The 8,653-nt window shown below is 37.9% G+C and overlaps 1 pseudogene; it reads left to right on the forward strand.

Moving 5' to 3' along the window:
* The first annotated feature begins 592 nt into the window (after positions 1-592).
* Positions 593-8,254, forward strand: LOC110575767 (annotated as a pseudogene).
* The last annotated feature ends 399 nt before the right edge of the window (positions 8,255-8,653 follow it).

The raw sequence follows: 8,653 nt of genomic DNA on the forward strand, positions 1-8,653 counted from the left end.
TGACTTCTTTGCTTAAGTCAACTAGAATTGTTTTCCGTTGTTTGCAACCAAGAATTCCAAGCAATACTAAGATTATTACAATGAATGTGTTGCATGCCACAGTTACCCAGAAATGCAGGGAAACGGGGATTAATTATCTTGCTTAGTGTGGATTGAATGCTGTGAAAGATCCCACTAATATTTATGGATACTCACCCAGTAGCCCATGTCATACAATGACAAAATAGATTATTAAATTAGGCATCTGGGCACCTAGAATGTGGTAATCATTGAAAGTAAAATTTGGGGGAGTGGTTGCCGCTTTTAAGACAATATGCAGAAATTCAAGGACCATGGGGTACAGATGGCTGCTTCCAATAGCTCTGGACACTTTATGGAAAAAGATCAAGATTCTCAAATCCCTAAATTCTAGTATCAAGGCAGGGATTTATATGACCATGAGCATGCTAAATGAATCTATTGTCTCTTGTATTTTATAGGGTTGAGTAAGAGGAAAACCAAATATGTAGTATGACCCTCTTAGCTGCCAAATCATAATTTCAGTTAAACCCCCAGCTTCCCTAATTCTCTATTGAGTGTTATGGCATTGAACATGAACAAGTTGGATATAGATAATAGGAAAGGTAATATCAACAGATACAGAGGTCTCCAGGTATTACCAAACCCAAACTCCCACAGCCAAATTATCCCAGACTCCCTTAACAAATAGAAGTATCCTCTCTATCCTCTTCCTTGCAGATTCTAACACTATCATTGGGGAGTTACCTCCTGACAAAAGCCAATGCTCCTCTTTGTCTAATAATAGAGCCAGATCCCAGTATTCTCTGGGAGATTAATTAAAAAGTTTAATGCTAGAACACAAGTCAGATACAACATAGATTACAGGACTTTTCTAATTTGTAAAAGAAAAGCATTTTTATATTGGGTCAAAATTATCAATACAGGTGTCCTTTGCAGATGGGCTGGCAGAAAGTTAAGATTGCTTCTGTTTGCCCAGTTGGTCGACTAAAAAGTCTCAGTACTGGGAGTCATGCTAAATATAATTAAAATGTTAGCAATTCCTAGATATAATGTATGGAATGAACCTGATGAGAAAGATTTGCTTTGCGTGCCCTTCCCAGGTGTACCTACTTATACCCCCAGAGGGAGTTGAGAGGACATTCCCTTCACCACGACCTTGAAAAATATATTCATGATAGTGTCTTTAAAAAGATCTTTATGAGACTGCTCTTTCCGGCAATATATTAAGTAACTTTAAAGTCACTCCAGTATGGAATGGATCGATAGGCCAGATAAAATATCAAACACAACTTAATGCGTATCCAAACTCACAATACATTAATGAAGAATCAAATGGAAGAAGCCAAGAACAGCACATGAAACTGAAGCTACCATGGTATCTGCAGGTGTTTGTCTATCTGGATAACCAAGAGACTTATTAACCAGCCAAGTGAAGGAAAGGATTCGAGCCTTGAGCCTCATAGGAAGGAATTAAGGCTAAAATCTTCTGTAAAAATCTGGGATTCTGAAAAGTCTACATCTTCCATGAAAAGATGGACTTGGGAGAAAATCCACAAGACAGTAAAAAAAGATAATAAAGAACTTTGTTTCATTTTAGAGTCTAGGTGAAAAAGAAGTCTCCTCTGACCCCTCTAACTCCTCTAACATTAGCACAATCAATCCTTAGGCAGGCAAAGGGGCTCAAATTTACATCCCCTCTGCAGCATGGGGGGGAAAAGACACGAAATTAAAATCAAGTGTTTTTAATTGAGTAGCATCCTGGTGTTCTTGGAAGAAACAAATGCTAATGTTCTCTGGAGAGATGGGTCCTTAACTCAGAATTTTTAGGATCTCCACAAAAAGAGCTGGATTCTATGAGTTTTTAGTCCCCAAATACATAATAGGCCAGACCCACTTCCAAACAGAATCAGCAGAAACAATAAACTCTATAATTAGCTCAGAATCTATATTTAACGGAATTATCTAATACAAAATCTAAAATTTAGTGTATTTATATTTAAACAAATAAAAGATAAGATGAAATACATGATCTAAAAAAAAATTTTAAATGAAATACATGAAAGAGAAGAAGGATATTCTTTTTAAAAAGATTATTGGTATTTATAAAAGAGCCAAATGGAATTTCTAGAATTTAAAAGAAAAAAGCCCTAATAATTAAAAAGCTACTAAAGGTATTTTTTTAAAAAAAAACTGTGGGCTAGGCTATTCAGTTCAACACTCCAGAAACTAAAGAAGCTGGATCTATACACACAGATCATATCCCCTGCTGCCGTTTTCCCCCAGCTCTATTGAGATATTATTGACATATAACATATGTAAGTTTAAGGTGTACAGTGTGATGATTTGATACACAGACATCTTGTGAAACAAAATGTCCCCACACCTTCTTAGTATCAAATAACTAATGAGAAAATATGAAATTAACAAGGAAAATGGTAACCCTGAAAATAAATGGACATGAAAGCCACATTTGTCCTAAAAGTTACTTAGAGATTTTGGAAAACTTAATTTGAACTTTTATTTTGAAGACATCAATGGTCTAAATAAAACACAGGCCAAAAATAAAATAGTAACAATTATAAAATATTTCAAACTGAATGTTAATGAAAATACTACATATCAGAATTTAGGGAATGCAGTTAAAGCATTATTAAAGTAAATTTATTGCTTCAAATGCATATATGAGAGAAAATTACTTCAACCAAAATGATATCCTGTGGTAGATTGAGTACAGAAACAGATTATGTGGACTTAACTGGCTGTTCTTAATCCGCGTGCTAAAAAGAGGTTTGCAAAATGTAAAAAAAAGTCCCTTTCCCCATTGCTTTTGTTGTGTTTTGTTTTGAAAACATAGTTACTCTTCATTAAAATATTTTAATACCATGTAATGGGTTTGTTATTTTCAAATGAAATGACAGAAATATCAATTTTTCAGTTTACTATCTAATATGGCATGTTTATATATACACATATTTGGGGTTCTTCTTAATTATTTATAAGAGTTTAAAGAGGTCCTAAGGTGGGCGCCTGGGTGGCTCAGTGGGTTAAGCATCTGCCTTCGGCTCAGGTCATGATCCCAGGGTCCCGGGATCGAGCCCCGCATCGGGCTCCCTGTTCAGCGGGGAGTCTGCTTCTCCCTCTCCCTCTGCCTCCCCTGGCTTGCGCTCTCTCTCCCTCACTCTGTCTCTCAAATAAATAAATAAAATCTTTAAAAAAAAAAAAGGAGGTCCTAAGGTGTTGGAAGTCCAGTGTTGGAGAACTGCTACCCTAGGAGAAATTCTTGAACCAAGGCATATGTTAAAGTATGTCTGTAGCAACAATATTTATAATATTTACAATAGCCCCACCAGAAAAAATGGATACAAACACACTAAGAACTTTGATACATTTTGTCACGTTGTTCTCCAGAAACCTTGTACAAATTTACATTTCCCCTGGCAATGTATGAAAGGACCCATTTTCTCATATCCATGCCAATCCTAGTATTAGCACTTTTATTTTTATTTTCTGATGTTTCTTTTTTTTTAAAGGAGATTTATTTATTTATTTTAGTGGGGGAGGGGCAGAGGGAGAGGAGAGAGAGTCTTAAGCAGACAACACTGGCTGCCGAGCTCCAACTGGGGCTCCATCTCACGACCCTGAGATCATGACCTGAGCGAAGTCAGAGGCTTAACCGCTGGCACCATCCCTACTTTCTGATGTTTCAAATGTGATAGCTGTTGTTCTAATCTTCATTCCAGTGATAATTAATCAGGTTAAACACTTTGCACTTTGCATATGCTTCCTGGTTATTTGTATTTATCTGCTTGTGCATTGCTTGGTCATGTCATTTGCCATTACTCCAATCAGGCTGTTATGTGAGATCACACACACACACACACACACACACACTTTGAATAACCCATGGATGCAGAATTATGATTTTAAGAAGACTGACCTCAAACACTAAACCCACTATACACAGAAAGCTGCACAGAGTTTACAATTAGCAACTGCTTTTGAGGAGGTTTAGGGTTAAGCCTCAAATGTAAAGCAAATTTAAGTTGGTTATAAAACTCAATGTCAATGTAAGAATGATTGTTGAATAGACATAGTAAATATATGATATCTACATTATATTAATATGGCCCAAGAAATCCAGAAGTTGATGGGAGATAAAACCTGCTCTATACTTTTTCTTCCACGTAGGAAGAAAAATATTAAACAAATAATTATACAAATAAAATGCCTTGAAAACATAGCAGTTGTAATCTCTGTGCAGCTCTTTAGCATCCTAGTTGCTAATCTCTGCTGAGTCCCTTGGAGTCTCACCCTATATTTGTGCAGCTCTGGAGTGAGCCAACTATATATTTTGTGAGAAACACAGATTGAGGAAGCTCCATTGTGTGGTTCTGTCCTCTCTAGAGATTTGCCCCCTCAGTATCCATTCACCCTGACAGCCTCAGACCCTGACTTCTATAGCTTCAGTCCAGTAAGACTGCTACTTATTCCCAGCAAACTGCACAAGAAAAACTAAGTAAAGGTGAAGACTGTCTTTGCGTGCTTCCCTTCATTCAGGGACCATATCCCTTTAGAGACTCGCCTCCTCTTCTGTTCCAGAACAACTCGGTCCTAAAGAATGAGATGAGACAAGCAAGGCAGGTTTTCATGCCTGGCATCTGGAAGAAGCTATGTGGCATGAAGAAGGCTATCAGAGCAAGAGTAATGTGGAGTGGGCATCACCATGGAAGAGAGGCCCAACAGGGGGTATGAGAAACCGAATGGAGGAATGAAGGCATCTGCAAAAGAAGGATGCCTAATGCAGTCTGTCAGAGCCCCAGCAGAGTGAGTGAGGATGGCATCCAAAGGGCATCATCAGCACGGTGTAGTAGATCTTAGAGGCAAGAGGTCTGGACCTGATTCCTGGCTCTGTTACTTCATCTATGACCTTGGCAACAGCATTTAATCTCTTCGCTACTTTGTTGGTAGCATGAGCTAAATATACTGACCTTGTCTATCTCTGATGGTTGATATGAGTTTAAAACACAATTGAGACACTCTAAGGTAGTATAAATGAAAGTACACTGATAATGGTAAGACAATATACAAATAAGTTATTGTCTATTAGTAATAATTTTTTTTTCAGAATAATCAAAAAACATCTTACAAGATATATCACCGATCAATATTGAGCTCTTTTTCAAAGGCTTTGTGTAACTCCCCAGCAAACAGAGCACAGGCTTTGGACTTTGTATGACAGCCCTGCCAGCTACATGATATTGGACCAGATACTTAACTTTATTTTTATTTTTTTAAGATTTTATTTATTTATTTGACAGAGAGAGTCCCCCAGAGAGGGAACACAAGCAGGGGGAGTGGGAGAGGGAGAAGCAGGCTTCCCACTGAGCAGGGAGCCCGACGCGGGGCTCCATCCCAGGACCCTGGGATCATGACCTGAACCAAAGGCAGATGCTTAACGACTGAGCCACCCAGGCGCCAGCAAGTCTGTTTATTTAAAATGTGAAAGGCTGACATTTTTAGTCAATAGTTTCAAATGTTAATGTTGTGTTAATCTGGAAGCAAATCATTTCCTATTTAAACGGATTGATTTTGTCCAGGAGAGAGCTGTAATCTCTAATGATGTGGTAAGTCACTTAGAAATAATTCGAATAGCTATGGAACCAAAGGTTCTGTCACTGAAAGAGATCAGGCAATGGTTTTGGAAAAAGGTTTTGTAGAAAATATATGTTGGCTAGTGCACATTTATTGTCCTTGTTTATAAATAGAATCTCTTTGGGCTAATAACATGATTCTAAATCAGTACAAAAAACCATGGCAAGGAAAATGGTAAAGAGGAGTATACTTGCCCGACCTTGCAACAAAATTCCTCCTCTTCCCAGAAATTGCAACTATTCCTGAATTGTTAGACTATCAGAAAGAGAATCAAGAAGCAGTCCTTATAAGAAAGATGCATACTTGGTGTGATGATGCAGCCTTTAAACAAATACTTTACCGGCCACATCTGTTTGGCTTCTCTGACTTTTAGTTATAATTGCCTTCAACTCTCATAAAATACTCTAAAGGTATTATGCTTACGCACAAAGAAAATACAAACCATTGTTTCTTATAATGATCCTCCCCCAATACACACACACACATACACACACACACGCACCATATAACTTATACAATGAGGCTCTGTAGCAACAGGGACAGAGGCAGAGACAACCAGTGAACTGACTTACTGAGGACAGCATTGCCAACACATTAAGTACAAGAATGTTTTGTGGCAATATTTGAGACATACTACTACCAAAACAATGTACTGTTTGTGTGAAATCCAAATTTAACAGGCCATCCTGTTTTCTTTTTTGTTTGTTGTTATTGCTGCCCTTGTTGCTTTTATTTTGTTTTATTTTGCTTTGTGGCTAAATCTGTCCACGTTAACTCAGCTTTACTCTATTGTTGGCTCTGCTACTTATTAACACTATGATCTTCATTGAATCACTTTCCCTTGGATTGTCAAATTCTTCAGCTAACATAAGGATTCCAGTTTTCATTTTTATATTTCCACTTTGAGGAAAATCTCCACACTTAATGATCCACTTCCAGGTCAGTCACAGGTGACTACTAAACAATTAATTGATTATCTGAACAAATGTTACAATTTGGTAAGTGATTAAAATTAGCCATAATGGCTTCAGGTATTTGGAGGACGATGATGATACCGAATTAACAGTCAACATTCTGTCTTTGTAATGACCTTGAAAATGGCCAAGTCCCCCCCACCAAACTATCTATAAGATGTTTTAATTATATTCTCCTTCTTCCCTCCCCAAAATCTCCTTGCTTCAAATATCTATAAATGGTTACAACGGGGAGTGGTCAACACCCTGTCTTTGTAATGACCTTGAAAATGGCCAAGCCCTCCAGGCTTTTCTGGAGATTTTATCTCTTAGCTCACTGTCACTCTCTAATACTACCCCAGCCATAATTCATGGTAATTTCATTATTCACATGGGTAATTCTTCAAACACCCTGAAATTTCATTTGACTTCCTCTTCCCAAATGTTCTTTTTTCACCTTATCTTATCCCTCTACTCCCATGGGTATATGCTAGACCCTGTCATAACCAAAGATGTAACCACTCCAGAGTTTCAGTTTCAAACACCTCATTCTGTCTACCATGTTCTATATTTGCAGTTCATTTCTGCCAGTACCCCAACTCCAATTATCCTCTCCCCACCAAGGCTCATTACCCTTAGTAACTTTTCACTCATTTCTACCTAGCTTAAATTCCACAGTCCATCCGTATGATAGACATTAATATAACTGGTTTTCCTCTACTTCTGGAAACCCAGAAAGATTGCCATTCTAAACCTCTTAAGGTTAGGCAAGGCTCTGAATGCTGCTAGGCAATTGTAATATATTTCTGTAATTCACTCCTTCCCTCACTGTCATAGAAACCTATTTTCTGCATTATCCTTCCATTTCAGATATCCAACAATTTCTTCTCCACCTTTACTTTCAGCTGATAACATTGCTTGGGGGAAAATAAGGAGGGGAGAGACAGACAGACAGATAGATAAAGAAAGAAGTTCAGAAAAGAACTTTACAAGCTATCACAATATATATCATGTCCCTTCCCATAAATATACACATATGCTAGGCCTTTCTTCCTGTCAATATTGGCACATTGTCCATGCTCTGCTCTAAAGTTATCTCCTCTACTTTTCCCCAAGACCCTAACTTAGAAAATAACATCACTCTTTCGTGGCCGTGGAGGCTTTAACAAAGACCAAGACCGAGGACCTCTGGAACATGTCATTTTATTAGGAGAGTTCCTGCATCCCTGTGAAGACAACACAGTTTATAAATGTACTACAGACGAAAAGAACATGCCTTATTTCAATGCCCCAGTTTATTTAGAGAACAAAGAACAACTTGGTAGAGTGGATGAAATATTTGGGCAACTTAGAGATTTTTATTTTTCCGTGAAGTTGTCAGAAAATATGAAGGCATCTTCCTTTAAAAAAAAAAAAACTGCAGAAGTTCTATACAGACCTGAATAAACTGCTACCACCACAGAGGTTTTTACCCCTCGACCTCCAGGTGAGAAGGGACCTCCAAGAGATGGTGGCAGGGGAGGCCAAGGAGGGGGGGGGGAGGAGGTGACAGAGGTGGAAGACAAGGTGGAAGTGGAGGCTTCAGAGGAGGAAGAGGTGGTGGTGGTTTCAGAGGGAGAGGACATTAAGTGTAACAGTTGACATGATCCACGTCTATGGATCAGAAACTTGTTACCTGAGCAAGTCTTGAAGAACTGGTCATTACGTGACACTGGAACTAAAATGTCAATGCCATGCAAAAATGAGCACAACAGAATAGGCAATTTTGCTCTAAAAGAGTACAAACAAGTGTTTTAATGTTCTGTACAATGATTGAAACTCTGTGGGTGCTTACTAAATGGTCAGTTTGCATTTGAAGCATACTTGGAATTTTTAAAATAAAGTATGTTATTTCTTTAAGTTAAAAAAGAAATAACATCACTCTTTCAATTATCCCCACTTTCCAGAATCATTCCAATTTCCTTCTCTGTTGGATTCTTCCCATCAGCATACAAACATGCTATAATTTCTCCTACTATCTTAAAACA

The sequence above is a fragment of the Neomonachus schauinslandi genome, chromosome X (genome assembly GCF_002201575.2).
Source record: "Neomonachus schauinslandi chromosome X, ASM220157v2, whole genome shotgun sequence".
In the NCBI taxonomy this organism is placed as follows: Eukaryota; Metazoa; Chordata; class Mammalia; order Carnivora; family Phocidae; genus Neomonachus; species Neomonachus schauinslandi.